Genomic DNA, 17,414 nt, shown 5'->3' on the forward strand with positions numbered 1-17,414 from the left:
TTGCTTGTGTCAGATTTTATGCAGAAAACTAACACTACTATTCTGTAGCCTATTTGATGAGCCTTACTCTTTTCAATTCTAACATTTATGCCTTAGGCAAACAATTTGTACTATGAGCAATAGAATATTCAAAACTATTTCCTTACAGATTTATGTTCTGTATCCTCAATTCAATATCCTAACTCACCATACACTCCCCCAAGGTGCCACCCCATCTGAGTAAGAATCAGTATGTGCTATGACTTGCCCAAAGCTATGTTAATATCGGTATGTATGTCTTAGTCACTCAGCTGATGCAAAATATAAGCTGTGTATATATATGTATAATGACTGATTTATTTATTTTTTTTAAATTTGTGAAAGATTGATTTACCCTTTTGGCACTTCACCAGGTGAACCAGATGACTTCTTGAGGTCTCATCCAACCAGAATCATTTGGTGCTTCAATAGTTAAAATTAGTTTACCTTTGGACATTTAATCTGTCAGAATCATCCAGCTGAATGATTTTGCAATTCAATGCTGGTTTCAAATTTGGCTAAAACTGGCCAGCATTTTCAACTATTGTAAGGCATGGAGTAACAGAGGCACAAACTGACTGGTGGTGACTGTGTAATCCTTGCTTTCTCAGATCAGGCTACCACAGCATACTTAGCAATGGGCTGTGGCACTGGCACTTCAGTGTTGCTAGCCCAGGCTCTGCTTTTCATATTACCAAGGTTTACTTTCAGCATCTGTTCTACAAATCTGATCCATGCCTGGCATTACTGAAAGGAAACTTGGTAAGACTGTGATCACCTGCTAGATTTTAGCATGATGTAACATGATGTAACATACATAACACAGGCCATTTCTCATAACAGTATTGTATATTTGCTTTAAGACTGCAGTCTTGTTTTCTTTTACAGAGGAGCAGGTCATCTGCAGGAATGGTTTTATTAATGGCTTCTCATGTGCTTGTCATTAATTATCAGCTGACACCTTTTCCAGCCAGTCTTTATTCCTAGAATTGCGTCATACGACAAACACATCTTAACATTCTTTGCTGTTGATGCAAGAACTAAAGAGGTCTGAGCTGTCATTGAAGTTCCTGTTGGTAAGTTATTGTCATTGTCCTGTGGCAAATCCCTTCTGCTTAATTGTACCAAAACTATATTCTGTATGTTTATTCCTTTTGGAGATATTCTGGTTGTAATAGTTATCAAAAATACAAGATTAACTATTCAAAACAAGGGACAGAGAGATCTTTGGCTAGACAGATACAGCTGGGAGGAAAAAGTATTCAAGTATTGTTATTTGATTTAACATAGCAAGCTTATTTATACATTAACCCCTCAATTTTTGCTTATTTAAAATATCACTGATTATTTTGCAATTACCAACTGCATTCTTTTTAGTGCTTCCTGTTTTCTATAAGGCTTTAGAATAGATTGATGGACTTTAATCTGTGTTCCATCCTTTGGTCATTTTCAGCCAAGGTTTTGAATATGTTTGCTGATAGAAACCAGTATACTGAAGATTTTCACTTGTGAGTAAGTCATGTCAGCTGTAAGATACTCTGATTTTATTAGATATGTCAACGAAGTTCAACATTTCAAATAAAAAAATTCCATTGCCTCATCTTTTGTTTACCCTTGCTACAGTGAGATGCGTATCATTTCCTTCTGAGAATGGAGGTGTTTCACTGGCAACCTTGCTGGTTAACAGGAGAGTCCCCATCTGGTGCCTTTGTTCATCATCCCTTCATTTCAGTTTCCCAAATTTCATTTGGAAATTTCCTGAGGACTCTGAGTACTACCAAGTGTATCTTATAATTTTATATAGCAATGAAAACAATTTTTTTTGTTTATTTGTTTTTGTTTTGTTTTGTTTTGTTTATTTTAATTGCAGGGTCCTGTTTTTACTTTGAAGAATTGCAAAAGCTTCAATCATCATCTTTCAGTCATCAAAAGTTTAACTTCAGTGTAGGTGATTTATAATTCCTTATTACAGCTATTTGAATGTGAGTACCCACCGTCCTTCAAATCTGCACTGTTATTATGCTAATATCTTTTAGACAAGTATGTGCTTAACTTCGGTACCCTGAATTATCTCACTGACTTAAACAGAATATCTTCCATTCCAAGTAGTATGGCCAAGATTTCACGTAAGCTATTTGTCTGAACAAGTTTGCAGTCAGAGGAGGCACTAAGAAACAGAGGAGGGGTTATGGGAAAAGTCAGGTACAAAAAGGGCATAAGCATTGGGGTCACAGTTAGTGGGAAAGTTTCTGTTGGTAAACAAGTTGTCAAGAGACTGGCTTCAGTGTGATTTGACCACTAGTTTGAAGTGACCTCTTGAACAGAAATCAGGTTAGGCTATCTGGGTTACATGGGTTCAGACATTGCTATTTTTATTACAGAAACAGTAACCATGTCTGGAAAGGACCTGGACAGATCATGCCAAAGATCCCATTCTCCCAGAACATAATATACTGCCAGATGTCCCTGTCACCTCCTTTCTGAAGTGTCCAAAAATGGAGATTCCTCTTTCTTGTTCAGTGAACTATTGCAATGGCTAGTTTTCCTTGCAATGGGAAAGTGTTTTCTGGTGTCTAACTTGTTTTACCTTCTGCAGTTTCAATATTGGGTGAAGTCCTTTGGCTTTATATTGTCTAGAACATGTTATATTAGTAAAGAATAACAGATTGGGAATGGATGGATATTTAGAAGCCTGGCTTGCTTAGAGAATCTTTCCGAGATTCAAAGAAATATCAAAGAAATGGACATGCTGCCATGGCTGCTGAGACCAGAAAGGAGAGCCTTCTGAACTGAAATGGGATGACAAATCATTGTTGTAGGCCAGAACCTTGAAGGCAAGAATATGAATGATTTGAACTATAAGAGGGCACTCAGTCCTCATCTTGTCATCGCCAGAAATAGTATGTTTTCTCAGGTATCAAAAAGATTATGTCACCGGGAATAAGCAAAGACACTGGGGTCTGGCATAAAGGACTGCCTTTCAGCTCAGTAAAGGAATTAGTGTAGCAGCAGCACTTTCCTGGGGGAAGCGGCAATGACTGGGGCTCCTAAGTCAGTAGGGATGAGGAAGTAACCCAAGGAGTGTCAGCTTGTAGCAGTGAGAGGAGAAGCACTAGGAAGAAGAAAATAATGAGGAAACAATGGCACAGTGTTTATGGAGTCATTGGTGGGGGATGGAAAGATGATAGTGACATCCTGTATTAATTAGAAGCTTTAAGCCTGTTTTACTGGAACAAATGAGTCAGGAAGGTCAGAGGTATTTATTTACATGACCCACTGTATAATACTAAGTAGTTAAGGTCTGGCCATTCAGAGACAACCAAATGTATTTCAGCAAATACCCACATCTAAAAAAGCCAAGAAGTTTTAACATTTGTTAGCCACAAAGAAAAGTAAAAAAAGAACAGGGAAAATGGTTGAGTGAGATTTTAACCACATATCTTACTTCCTTCCTCATAGCTGCAGTAGTGGTTGCTGGTTTTGTTTTGTTTCTTATAAGGGAAGCTGTTGTATTTGGCAGTCTTTTAGCTGGTATTAAAGATGATAATAACTGCTCTTTTTGGATGAAGAAGAAATTAAAATGATGAGCCAGAGCTGCTGTTATTATTGTTGCAGTAAAAGCCTAAATCTGCCTCTTCAATGACAAATTAAGGCAAGCACCCACAAAAGAATAAAGGGGGGGGGAAAAAAGGCCAAGTTAGAAAGTGCACCTTCTGTTTCTGCTCCTGACTTTAATTTACAACGTTGTTGCTAGAGGAGACTGACCACAGCACACAGTAACTCCCAAGATTTGGCTAACCTTTATAAGCACTGAGCTGTTTAAAGGCATTGCTTTCCTCTGCCTCCCTGTTTTAGACTTGCATCGGTGCTGCCAAAAATAGTGATCTGGCCAGCTAAGACATAAGCTGATGGCATAGGGAGAGGAACAGAAACAAGTAGATCTACACTGGGGAAACAAAAGGGCGCAAGTGAAGAGACGTGACAGGAGGAGTGCAAGTTGTCTTCCAGCCCAGTGTTTGCTGAAGCTGGCAGAAGAGGCAGTGTCATGCACGCCCTCCCCTTAGGCACACCTCTTGTCAGGATGTTCCTTAGGGCTGATGAAAGGAGACCCAGTGGTGGGTCTATTCGTTTGTCACACAGTCTTTATGGTCCTTGGTGGGTACCTGGAGACCTTTCTAGCTTTAATCTTTTCTTTTATAAATAATACTGTTTTACATCTTGCTGCCTCTGTTCAACACTGATGTTTCCTGGCTGTCTTTTCTCAGTCTGAGCTTCTTTCAGAGCATGTGCCATTGAATATCAGATAATCTGAGATGCTGTTCCTATTACAGTTTGACAGCCATGCATTGCTCTTCAAATACCATAATTTACCACGCTACTGTCTGTGTTTTCCTTAAGGAATGATTGCACTTTTCTATGAGCTGGAATGGATACAGGGTAAACGTTAACTAGCCCTTATTAAGCATTTTCTTCCTTAACTTGGGAGGAAAACCTTATTTTGTAAGGAAAGGTTTGTTTGTTTGCTTTTAAGTTTGTTTGCTTCTTCTTTTTTAGGATGATCCAGATGATCCCAGTGTTCAAAACAGTTGGTCTGGCTGGGCTTCCACACGGCAGGTCAAACCACTGTGTTTCTCCTTATCCAGCAGCACACGTTCTCTTAACCTACACTTCATGATATCCTGCCATACAGTCTACTTTGTAGTTCCCATCTTCACCATACAATTTCAAATTAACTCTGCATCTTCTTCATACTGATAGCATTGGATATTTTTTTCATTTGGACAATCTGGGATGTAAGTTTCTGCCTCTCAGCCCAGAAGCTGGGCACACCTTTTTGCTTGCAGGCAAAAGGATTTGAAGGAATCAACAAGATTTAAAGAAAATCAGCGCCTCTCCCCCTCCCAACCCCCCTCCCCCCCCAACAACCTTTTTTTTTTTTTTTCATTTTTGGGTTCAGGAAGAATTAGTTGGTGCCTGGATAAGGGATAAATACTGTTTGGTTTGGTCTTGGAGCACCTTGAAAGAAGCAGTTTCTCCAGTTTAAACACATGCATCCATTTTACCATCACGAACTTTGTCAGCTTGAGGAGATGCAGCCTGGAAGGAAGTGGGAGGTGCAGCTGCAGAGGGACAGGAAACTGCTGGGTGGGAATCTGAAGTGATGAACTAGTTGCAGACAGACTGATGGCACAGCAGCGCACTGTAAATAACTTTGATGGACTGTCATCAATGATGCAGGTGTGAGGCAAGTCAGGAAAAAAGGAGGTTGAAAGAATGTGGGGTATACTGTGAGGCAAATGCATTCTTATGAGGATGCATCTCAACAGTTGTGAAACACTGAAATCCTTGGGCAGGACACTGTAAGTGTAAAAGATAAGTCAGACATAAAACCTTTCAGAGCACTGGAGCAAGAGGTAAGCAGTTTGATTCATTCTTTCTTACTGTTCTACTTTCTCTGCTTTTGTTTCCTTTCTAATTTGATTATTGTTTTCCTCTTTCCTCTCCAACTCCATCACTTGCGTTCTTGTTGTTTGGCCTTCTCTGGATGCCCCAAATAATACCTAACTGCAGTTTTGGATTAAGAAAACAATTTTTCTTCTACTACATTCTCCTCAGAAAACCTAATTTGACTTAAAACCCTTTTGGTTTATGACAAAAATTTATTGAAATTTTGACCCTAAAATATTTTTTTCAAAAACTTCAATTCATTTTCTCCCTTGTACATGAGTGTATGCATTATAAAGATATTTTATTTTATTACCTTCTTCCCTCTAAAATTATTACAATTTAAATCAAAGCAATAATATTTGTGCCTTTATCTTTGGCTGGCTCTGCTCTGCATACTTTTTACTTCCATTTTCTTTCATTTTGCTATTGGGACTTCTAATTGCAAGTTGTTTCTGATTCCTAGTTACAACTCCCAGTTGCTGTAAGACCTTTTGTAGCCTCTTGATTCTCATGTGGAGGAGGCACCTCTAAAAAAAGGAGCATCATTTACAACTTCTTATAAGTTCTTTCAATAACAATAGGAGGAAAATAATATTCTGAGTATATTCCAGTATTCAGCAAGTACATAGGTTTGTACCTGAACCAAAGTGGTATATGCAGTACACAGATACCCTGAAATATAATGTAATATGTGAGTCCAGTTGAATCACTATGTTATCTCTTCTTTTTTACATCTTCTTTTGTGTGGCAAGGGAAGTCATGAATATTGTGTAATTGATTTGTAATATATATGTGGTATATTTTCTTTTCCAATATGGTGATTTCATTCAGTAAGAACTTCTACTGTTCTCATTAACATTGTTGGTCTGTGCAATTTTATTTGCTTTCTAATAGATGAGACAAGGAACAAGCAGGCCGGAGAAGGACATCTGTCTGTCTGCATTCTGGAGGTATTACTTGGCTAGAGAGGGCACTAAGGAGGTTCTCTCTCATCAAAACTGAATTGCAACCCTTTTTTTTTTTTTAGACAACAGTTTTATATAAACATAAGCTGCAGACCTGGCATTGTGCAACTATCATAAATCAAGTAGCTGAAGGCATTACTTATTTCAATTTCAAAAGCATACACCCAAAACCAAGAAATTAAACTAGTTGCAGATACATTCCAGATAATCTTCTGATTTTATATTTTAGTTCCAGTTCCTGTACAGCTTCCCAAATTTTCTACCTTTATGTTGTTTTCCTGTTTTGGCGTGAATAATTTTTGAGATGAATCTTGGGATATTTCCTGTAAAAGAAGAAACTGAAAATGCAGTTAGGTGTTTTTTTAATGCAATCCAGTGCTTTTATAGAAGCAGAGCGTATTTCTCTGAGTATATTTGAATTCAAGTAACAGGAGCAAGTTTCTCTATTCTCAGTTCCAAGCCTTTTTCAGCACAGGCAGCCCCAAACCTCTTGCTTGCTCTAGTTTTTGTTCATGGTCACATTCCAGCTGCTGTTTCTCTGCTTGGGTCTTGCTTTTTTTGCTGACTTGTTTGTATCAGCAGAGTTTCTCTTCACTGCTCTGTTTGTTACACATGTATACATATGCGTGCATATACAAACGCATGCACGCACACACACTGTTCTGCATTCAAATCAATCCCATACACCCGTGTTATTTCCCACACACGGGGAGAGCCCATGGGACTGTGCAGCTCAGTGGTTGCTGCGGCCTCCGCGTGGCTCAGTCCCCAGGTGACTGATTTGCTCCTATTTTAGCCATCACCAAACAAAGGGGTCCCTCTAAATTGTTTCCTCAAATAGGCTGAATGTAAGATAATTATCATGCCCAGAAACTTCAGCTAAGTCATGCAATTGCCCACAGATCAAAGACATACTCATGGGGAATTTAGCTGATAGAGAGAGATAGATCATCCTTTATGGCTCTATCGTTATGCAGATGGCACAACTTGGCACTGAGCAATATCTGTTCCCGAAAACCAAGGTTTTCATTTTTACCAGAAAACATGTATGGTTTCTTGTGTGTGTACCTTCAGTCACTGTGTTAACAGGAATGCTTTGAACTGGTCTGTCTTTAGGAACCCATAATGCTTGTGAATGCAGGGTACACTGAAACACCATTTTAGGGGTGTGCATAGAAAACCACATAAAACACATGGGCTTACTTCTACTTTGGCACACACATTTTCTGGAAATGTCCTCTTCAGTGAGCACTAAGTTGTTTAAATTCCACCTATAGAAATGACATTTTTAGTAAAAATTTCAGCTTGACTTTTTTAGTTTTTCCATCAGGTATCTAGTGAATCTGATCAATATTGTCCTTATTTAAGTCTGAAATTTTTATTGGAATGCAGGTAGAGTGTCCAAAGATAAAACTTAGGGCCCAGACTGCCAGTGTGGTATTAGTTTGCAGAGATATAAATGTGGTTTCTGTGTTTTGAAACTGAAGTGCAGCATTACCTTGAGATTTGCTACAGGTGGTCTTGCTCTGGCAGACTCAGTTACCTTTGCTTAAAGTTTCAAAAGTCCGAAATCTCATTGTTAATTTGTGTTTGTTTGTTTGTTTCCTGCTTCAATTTTAAATTTAGAAGTGATATCTTAGACAGGAGGAAACAGTCTCAAGTTGCACCAGGGAGGGTTTAGAGTGGACATTAGGAAGAATTTATTCACAGAGAAGGTGGTCAAGCATTGGAAAAGGCTGCCCAGGGAAGTGGTGGAGTCCTCTTCCTGGAGTTATTTATTAGATGTGTGGATGCAGCACTATGGGACATGGCTTAGTGTTGGAACTTGGCAGGTCAGGCTGGTGGTTGAACTTGATGATCGTGAAGGTCCTTGCCAACCCAGATGGTTCTATGGTTCTGTGATTTTATGAACTTGTAGGTTCTTTGGTGGATCCTGTATCTGCCAGCTTTCACTTGTGACACACGTTGGAAAAGTGTGTAGAGAGTTTTCGTTCCCTGACAGAGAATACTCATCATGACTGTGTTTACCTCTTCATTTGTCTCTCAGAACAAGAAGTACTTTTGTCAGTACAGCTTACCAGTTAGTTTGAAACTATTTAGACAAGAAGTCATTTAAACAATTTTATTTCCAGGGGTTTAACAATAAGTATAAAATGCATATTAATCCTTGGAGCAGATCTTACTTCTTTTTGATAAAAAGCAGCTCAATTTATTGTCGTGAGGGTCCCAAAACTGAAGACAGTGCTCAAGGTGCGGTCTCACCAGTGCTGCATCCAAGGGGACAATCCCTTCCCTAGGCCTGCTGGCCACACCATTTCTGGGGCAGGCCAGGAGGCCGTTGGCCCTCTTGGCCAGCTGGGCCACAGCTGGCTCACATTCAGCCAGCTCTTGACCAGCATCCCCATGTCCTTTTCTGCCAAGCAACTTTCCAGCCACCTTCCCCAAGCCTGTACCACTACAAGGGGTCGTTATGTCCCAAGTGCAGCACCCAGCAGTTAGCCCTGTTGCATGCCACGCGACTGGATGCAGCCCATTGACCTAGCCTGTCCAGATCCCTCAGCAGAGTCTTCCCAGCCTTAACCAGATCAATGCTCCTGCACAGTTTGGTGTGCCATTAGTATTTCTAGGCTAAACAGATAGTGATTTAGGACAAGACTGTGGTCTAGCCTGCTTGCTTGTGTGAGAAATACAATAGGGTTTAGGATGCCTTCCTTATTCACATTTTTTCCTAGTACATGAGTGGATGCAGGTGATAGTAGCAGATGGGAAGAATAAGAGGACTATGGATGTCTGATGGTGTGGTTCCCAGCCTGTTGGTGGAAATATGTACTGTTCCAGTTGTGTAGGTTGTGTCAGGGTCACAACTGTCTTCTGCTTCACTAAAAAAATAATTCAGAAACAGGGATGGAAATGGACTTTCCCCCAAAATAAGAGAAAATTTCTAGAGACCTAGACCCTTTGGTGACATCATGGTTCATGTTCTTTTAGCAAAGTAAATTGTGCTCAGTGCAAATCTTGTCTACTTTGATCTGAGACCTCCAGGGACTTGACCTATCCTGAGCAGAGGAAGGATTTTAGAGGAAGCTTTTATGTTGTCCTGAGGTGTTTCAGCTACTGGCTCTCCTTTGGTCTGTTCCACATCTCAGTGTGGCATAGACGTCACATCCCTACTGTCCAACTATAGCAGCCCTTTACTGACTGTGGACTTCTATACAAGGAAAATTATTTCTGTAGTGGTGATTCTTCCTGGAAACACATAAACATGTTGTAGCGGCAAAGAAACATACACTACTGAGTAATGAGACTGCACTGTGGATTATCATCACTTGCTTTTCTGTTACTGCATTCAGAAAGAAAGATGTTAAATACTGATATACAAGTGAAAACACAGTGGAGAATTGGTTATGATTGGCATCTGGCTCTACAGTCATTATACTGTGGAATGGAAGGATGCAGGAATGTGAGGAAAAATAAGTAAAGAACAAAATTTTCCAGATGAATTATGGTGCTTTCTTGGAGGGAGTGTTCTCCCATCAACATTGAGGGATTCAGAATTGTTTCCATCAGTTCAAGTGCAGAAGGGTTATTTAATTGTTGAGAAGTCTCCAAATGGATCATCCTCACAGGATGCTTCAGCTGATCTATCAGCTGGCTAGTATCAGGTGTATGGGGACGTGTTCATTTTCCTAAAATAATTTCTTAGGCATCTAAGCTTTCACTGGGAAGTTTGAATATATTCTCCTGTTCTTAGCACACCTAATATAAAAAAATTATCTAAGATTTTGTTTTCATCCTTTTCTTTAGTATCCTAGAATATATTTGCTACATTTTCTGCTCTGTTCTGTCACTGCAGCTTTTAAGTCCCCAGTCACAATCAGTAACAGGCACTATCCCAAAACATATCAAAACAGTCCTGAATTCACTCACAGGACTCCCAGTGCTGCGAGGCCATTTGTACAGGCAGATATTTGTGCCAGCAGTAAGATTCTTGCAGGACTGTGTCCTTAGACAACAAGTAATATATCAAGTAGAATAAAATAAAGGAACCAGTGAAATATAAACAGTCTTACCATATATTTGTTTCTATTGTTAATATAGATAGATGGAGATGTTCATGGAATCTAAAGGACTACATTTTTGGCTACAGCATGGCAAGCTGCTTTATGTATGAGCTGTATGTAATTATATTGAAAACAAACTTTGCTTCGAGAACATTTTTGGCTCCACTCTGCAATAACACAAAGGGCCTTTGTTTTGCTCTCAGCAGAGTTATTTATGTATTACAAAGGACTTACTAAAGGGCACTTTCATCTGATGGTATTCATCCACTAACTCACATTTAAATATTGTGAGTTGTGTTCATACAGACCTAATATGATCAACTAGACAAAGATCTCTGAAACTAGAAATGGATTTGATCTATAGAATCAGACCTCAAACAGCAGTGCAGAGTGGGGTTTGAGATCCAGGGCTTTGAGTCAGCCAGAATGGAAAATGTGACAAGAGGCTTTGCATAATTCACATCAATTATAATCATCTTCAGTTGAATTGAAAATAAAGCTTTTGGTCTCTTAAATGGAAAAAAGGTCGCAGAGAAGAGAGGGACTAACTAGCTGTGGGGAAGAAAGGCGTCATGGGGTAAAATGGGTGTGTGAATATCTGCCAAAAACTTACAAGACCTTAGGAAGCTGGATAGAGGAGACTGCACTTTTCTCTGGCTCACCTAAAATTGTCATTACATTAAAGGATTACTTACAGAACTACTGCTTCCCCAGAATTATTCCTGCTTGACCAGCAGGACTTGTGAAACATCTAACTACAGCTGTCTGTTTTACTTCAAATAAAGCATGACCATGAAAAAGCTCTTTAGGGCCCCATTCAGGCCACTTGCTCTCAGTACAAACCTTTGGTTTTGCCACTGCTGAGGTATCCAGCCTTAGGAGTGCACACAGCAATTCAGAACACTGCTTCTACAAGGCTGGAAGACCCTACGGCACTGATGGAGGAGTCGTTTGTGATAGTGAAGTTAATTTTGTGAATCAGTCTGAATGTAGCTCCCATTCTTTCTTTTAATTTGGTTTCCCATCTGTGTTCAGTAGTTATTTGCCTGGCTGGATTCTTGTAAAATCAAGCACTTTATGAGAGTACAGAGCAATGAGATGCTGCAAAAAGGGACGTTATATAAATATAATCCAATTACATAAGCTTCTTCAGATGAATTGCACTTTCATTACCATAACCCTCTGCTACATCCTTGTTGTTTATTCATGCTATTAGTGGTTGAAGAGACTAGATGTTATTTCAGATGAGGAATCCCAGCCTTATTTTCTTTACTTGGTGAAGAATTTTGTTTTGAACACATGAACTGCTTGCAGGTCACATTGCTTCATTCTGTAGCTGCAAACACTAAATGTTTCTAAACGTAGGGCTTTCTGAAGAATTTCAGAATTTCTTTACTACAGCATTTCCCTCTGTGCCATTTCCAGGATCAACTATGACCTCTAGCTATAATCTAACTCAAAGTTCATTGTCATTCTATGGGAAATGACAACAAACACTGGAGGGAAGAAGGTGCATGTGCTAGGCTTAGTAATTAAGTAGACCAACAAGACATCATGATTAGTTCTGTTTACAGGCTATTCCTTGACATCATGCTATTCTTAATTTAGTTATTAACTACAAGCTGTGGATTCTAAGCAGGTCCTTACTGTTCTGAGTGATTGATGGCATTGTTCCATTGTTTCTTTTAGAAACCAGTGAGGGGCAGCAGGTTTTCACATGGAAAATATTACTGTCTTTCATGTTTAAGGAAATATGGAGCTGTGAGTATCACACACTTTATTATTTTAATGAATTCCATGCATCACCTCATTGAAGATTAATACAAATGTCACTGTATGCTCCTGTAAATGAATGTGATTTTTTGCTCTTTTGTAGAAGCTTGATGTACGTTCTATATAGCTAGGGAAAAAAAAAAAAAAAAAGTCCTAACAGATGTGTCTGAAAAGCTGTAGAGTGCCTGTAGGATTGGATTCATAAGTAAATCTATCACATGCACAGCACATATTGAGGCACTACTTTTAGAAATGAGGCCAGAATATTAGGATAAAAGAATGAGAAGAGCTTTGATTTATTAGCTGCAACTAGCTAGCTGAGTAACTGAATAGTCAATGTTAACTCAGAAATCTCTTTGTGCTTCAGAGAAATAACTGCTTGTTAACCAGACACACTATTAAAACAGGTACTGTTTCAGCCAGACTATTAAACGGAGCCATAAACAGTAAAAATGTACCTAACAGTGAACACAGCCCATTCTTGCTTCTGTTGCCTCTGCTGCAGTGGACTACATGCATGTGGTCTGTCTGTTGCCTTGATCCTAGCTACTCAGTTATGCCACAGGGAAGTGACCAGCCTGGAGGTCTGGAGCAAAGCATTTTGGTCTGCCAGCCTTTAATGCTCACCTGAGTGATAATGTGTGGCTATTAATAATCCAAGGGAATAATGATTTAAATCCATAATTTTTTTGCTTCTGTTCATGAGAACAGAATAGCTAATCCATTTAAAGAGGATTTCTCCATGGTTTCTTCATGAAGCTTTGAACCAGGGGCCAAATCCTTGTTTGGCGAGACAATTTTCTGCATACCATTTGAAAATACAGCTGGCATTTGCCATTTGGACACACTCCTATCTCCTTTCTATCCTCAGCTGAAGACAACTTTCCTGCACAGCTTTTCAGTAACATCTCGGTGTATATATACAGTAAATATTTTGGTAGAAATTACAAGTGAAAATTAAAAGTCTAAGTTGCTATGCTGTTAAACCCTGTGCAGCTGGTAATAACTCTCTCCAGAATGAATGTAAGGAATAAATAGATCATAATTCTTTACTTGTAGTCCTATGCAACCCTCTTTTCAAAGGCTTACATGACAAAACTGATGAAGTATTTTAATTTTCTAGTCAAAGGTAGATGGAGTGTGAGTTATTGTGGCCATGCTGTCACATCTTTGGAATGTTCCATATTCCCACAACTGGGAAGAAGCTGGTGGTAAGAGTCACACATATCATCTTTGTGCCACCCAAGGATTGCTTAGTTTCCAGGCAAACACAGCTAATCCAGTTTCCGTTCCTTTGTGCTTTCATATCAGTGTTAACAGAATGGAGCACATACACCTTCAGGTCCAAAAAACAAATGCAAATCATCTTTCAGGTCAGCAGTGAAAATACTAATTATCTTTGAGTCCTGTCTGCCTCATGAAACCAGCAGAACCAGTCATATTAAACATAGGTGTAGCAGTAGCAAAGTAGGGTGGAATAACAAAGATTTGTCTGTGAAAAGAATTCATAAATGAATAAAAGCATCAAGAAAGACAGTAAGAAGGTTTAAAGAATATGGCCTCCATTTGCTGCTCAGTCACAGGTCTGTCTTGCCAGGACAGCAGACAAACCTGGCAAGTTCTAGCCTTGCAGAGAGCAGTGGCTTCAGTGGATGTAGTACTGCATGCCTGTCAAGTCAGCTAATTTCTGCCCCATTGTGTGATCGATACAGTGTCGAATAGCATTTAATATTACACACAGTATCTCTTTGCCTAGGTATTCCTCATTTTACAGGACGAGCACACAGACAGAGTTAAGGGTGTCTGGTTAAATTTCTTAACTACTAAGAATTAAACTATGTAGAGAAATCTGCATTTTTAGTAATGTTTGGACTTCACAGTAATGCTAGAGGGGAGGTAAGGAGAAAGCAGTGTTTAGATATATTTTAGGTTTTACACTTGTTAACTACCTTCTATTTTCATGTTTTCTCCACTACCCTGTTTCATATAATTTAAAATATTTGTCTACATCGTATTCCGTATTACATTCTCTAACATTTCAAAATAAGAGCCAGCCTGAGCATACTTGAAGTAAAACTCCAGCTCTTTCCTCCTGGCAGGAAAATAAGAATGAAATGTTGCACAATCGGGTGCTTAGTTATCTTTGACAGTTCTTGTGAAGAAAAAAATTCCGTGTTAAGTAACAAATACAGGTGTGATTAAGTCTGTTCTGAAGTTAGATACAAATAAAATGCTCTTCTGATTTCTGTGTATAAGCCTGAGAAGCCATTTGAGATTCCCCCATCCTGTAGCCATACAGTGAGTCGCCAGGAGGCAGCATTTACACGTTTCAACAAGCCTCTGTATTTAAATTGCAATACGATGACATCTCATCACACAGAAAAAAAGTTTATGCAGGAATTAAAGGGTAAAAGCCAAGATTTTAAAAAAGCTTTAGCCGTAATAAGACATCTGTTTGATTTTTCATGAAGTTGTAGTAGTGTGATACTACTAAGAAATGCCTTTTTACAGAAAGGTATGGAGGAAAAGGTAGTATCTTCCAGCAGGCCAACTAACAATAATAAAAAAATAAATAAATGCATACAAGCCTTTTTTTGACTTCTTTTTTCATAAGTACACTGTAACTATATATAACGCATAATATACAGAAACATATAACTTTTTCTTTTTTTTTTTTTTTGGAAACAATTACATTTTACTAATGTACTGATCACTGATCAAGGAAATGAGTTGGCAAGTAGAGGCATCATCTGTATGACAACAATTATGTCCGGTTTCATGAAATGCAAAAACAATACCACAGTCTTTACTTTCAGTCCTTTGCTATTTGATCAAAATTCCTCTATTAGAGAGATTTAAAAAAATAAAATAAAAAAATAAAATAAAGGCAGCTCCAGAGATTCAGCAACTTTAATGGTATGCATCAGCAAATGCATATGGATTTAGCTTTTGCTTATCAGAGATTTAGCTTTAGATTACTCTGCAGGTAGCCTTTTACCAGTACCACTGTTTGTAACTAGCATTTTCAGAGCGACAGAATGTGTCTGATCTTTTAAAAATGTCTAAAAACTGCACCACACTCAGGATAAGTAACAGCAAGCTATTAAGAAGCCATAGCCTGAGGTTCTAAAGCATGAGGGTCCCTAAAGCTAAATGGGACCATAAAATCTTGGGGGAAGGGCTGGTACAGCTATGGCAAATCAGACTATGGAACTGTCTATGGAACCCAAGATATGAGGTTTTCATCTTTGATGGAGAGCCATCAACAAGATATGTGGGACTTGGGATAAGGTAGGTCGATCAGGGAATAAGAATGTTCTTCCTTCTACACTCCACTGCACACCTTTTGCAGAAAAGACTTCCCTTCCTTCCCAGTGTAAAAGAACACTGCTGCTTGACTCAGAAATAGTACAGTTTTTTATTCTTGATCTTCCATGTGTCAAACTGTCCTGCTTTTGTTCTTTGGCTGAAAATACACCAGCTATAAAGCTTATTAACCTGACTGCTAAAAGGCAGTGACTGGCGTACAGGGCTGAACAGGTTTGGTCTCTGGATTTGCTAGCAGATAAGTTGCAAAGTAGGGTTTATTCATTTTTCACCATTTTCCTATTGTATTTCCGCTGCCAGTTCGTCTCTTTCTTCCATTGCATCGAAATGACGACATGCAAATATTTGCAAATGAATGCTACAAAACACTCCTGAACCACCAATTGATAACTGGTAATGCCTGTAAAGCATCTTTTGCTCAATGCATATTTGCTATTGCTCTGTTAGTCATGAGATAGAATTATGCTTCTTCTCTTTATTCCAAATATACACTTCTTGAACTTGCTTTGAAATTCTTTTGTTAGCTACTACCCTCTGCTCTGAATGCCTCAAGTCTTGTTACCCAGAATTTATTTTTCTTTTCAGTTTTACGACTTTATTGGATATAGAAGCTCTGAGGTGAAGTTGACCAAAATATATTGAGTTCCATCTTCTGATTCCTGAATTTGGGATGTAATTGATTACTGTCTGTCTCAGGAGCTGTGTGTGTACAGATCACCCACTGTTGACCAAACTGATTATCATAATTCCATGGAACTGCATGTAGGTGGAGCTCTGTAACCTCTCTCTTTACAAAACTTACAGCAGAAAACATCTGTCCATAAACATGTCAATAAGTGGAATATAAAGAAAAGGCAACACAGAAGAATTTTTTCTAATAAAGTGAGATACTGAAAATATATTTTATGATAATCTGTTCATCCTATTTCAATAGTATCTATACCTGGAATAATTTAAGACATTGCAGGATGAAATTAGATTATTTATGCTTGATATTTTATCAAGTCAATAGAGTAGAACAAGACAGATATATGAACTGACTTTTTTTTAATGCTTAGTTAAAAACTGTCACTGAACCTACCATTGCAGTTGTGGATAGAATTGAAGTAGGAAGGCATGAGCCACAAACTGCTTTTGGAAGAACTTGATGGTACATAGAGATTTCTGTTTCAATAGGATTCCTATAAAACTCTCCTCCAAAAGCAAAAGGAAAAAAAAGTGTTTTCCGTGATTTTGTATCTTACTCCAGAACATCCTACTTTACAAAAGAAAGCAAGTCTTTGCTTTCCTGCAGTTTACAGATAAATCAAGCCAGCCAGCAAGATGGATGAAGAGACGTGATTGTAAAACTGAAATTTTTTAAGCCATCAAGCATTCTTTGCATGGGATTCCTGAAAAAATTTGGAGCTCACTGAAAATGTAGTTATCTTCTCTGTGGAGCACAGTGAGCTTGTAGAAAGTTTCCAAAGCTTATTTCTTGTTCAAATCCCTGTTGTCCTTACATTCATCCTAGTTAGCAAAAGTTTGTTCTTTACATAGCAAAGACTTTGTATTTTCACTTCTGGACCTAAACTTCCAAAGTTCAGGTCATTTCACTTCTGCTTCCGTGTTAAAAATACTAAGACCTAGGAAGCTCTGGTAAAAGATCTGATGGAGATGATCTCTGGGTTTGTGATGAATCACAGACACAGAAGCCACAGAGAAAGAATGGACAAACAGGGTCTCTCAATCAGAAGAGAGAAAGAAAGAATGTATATGAATCTTCAAATGTATAAAAGGCTTCAGGGAAGACAAGGGGAATAAATTCATGTCTATAATGATC

The 17,414-nt window shown here is 38.6% G+C and overlaps 1 long non-coding RNA gene across 2 annotated transcripts; it reads left to right on the forward strand.

The window, feature by feature from the left end:
- The first annotated feature begins 5,290 nt into the window (after nt 1–5,290).
- On the forward strand, nt 5,291–16,486 carry LOC118251474 (uncharacterized). Of its 2 annotated transcripts, XR_004779827.2 has the most exons (5): nt 5,291–5,432; nt 6,361–6,416; nt 12,182–12,253; nt 15,893–15,985; nt 16,178–16,486. It is a non-coding gene; the product is annotated as an uncharacterized LOC118251474 (long non-coding RNA). The 2 variants fall into 2 exon arrangements; XR_004779826.2 differs by lacking the exon at nt 15,893–15,985.
- Nucleotides 16,487–17,414: the final 928 nt, after the last annotated feature.

The sequence above is a fragment of the Cygnus atratus genome, chromosome Z (assembly GCF_013377495.2).
Source record: "Cygnus atratus isolate AKBS03 ecotype Queensland, Australia chromosome Z, CAtr_DNAZoo_HiC_assembly, whole genome shotgun sequence".
Taxonomy (NCBI): Eukaryota; Metazoa; Chordata; class Aves; order Anseriformes; family Anatidae; genus Cygnus; species Cygnus atratus.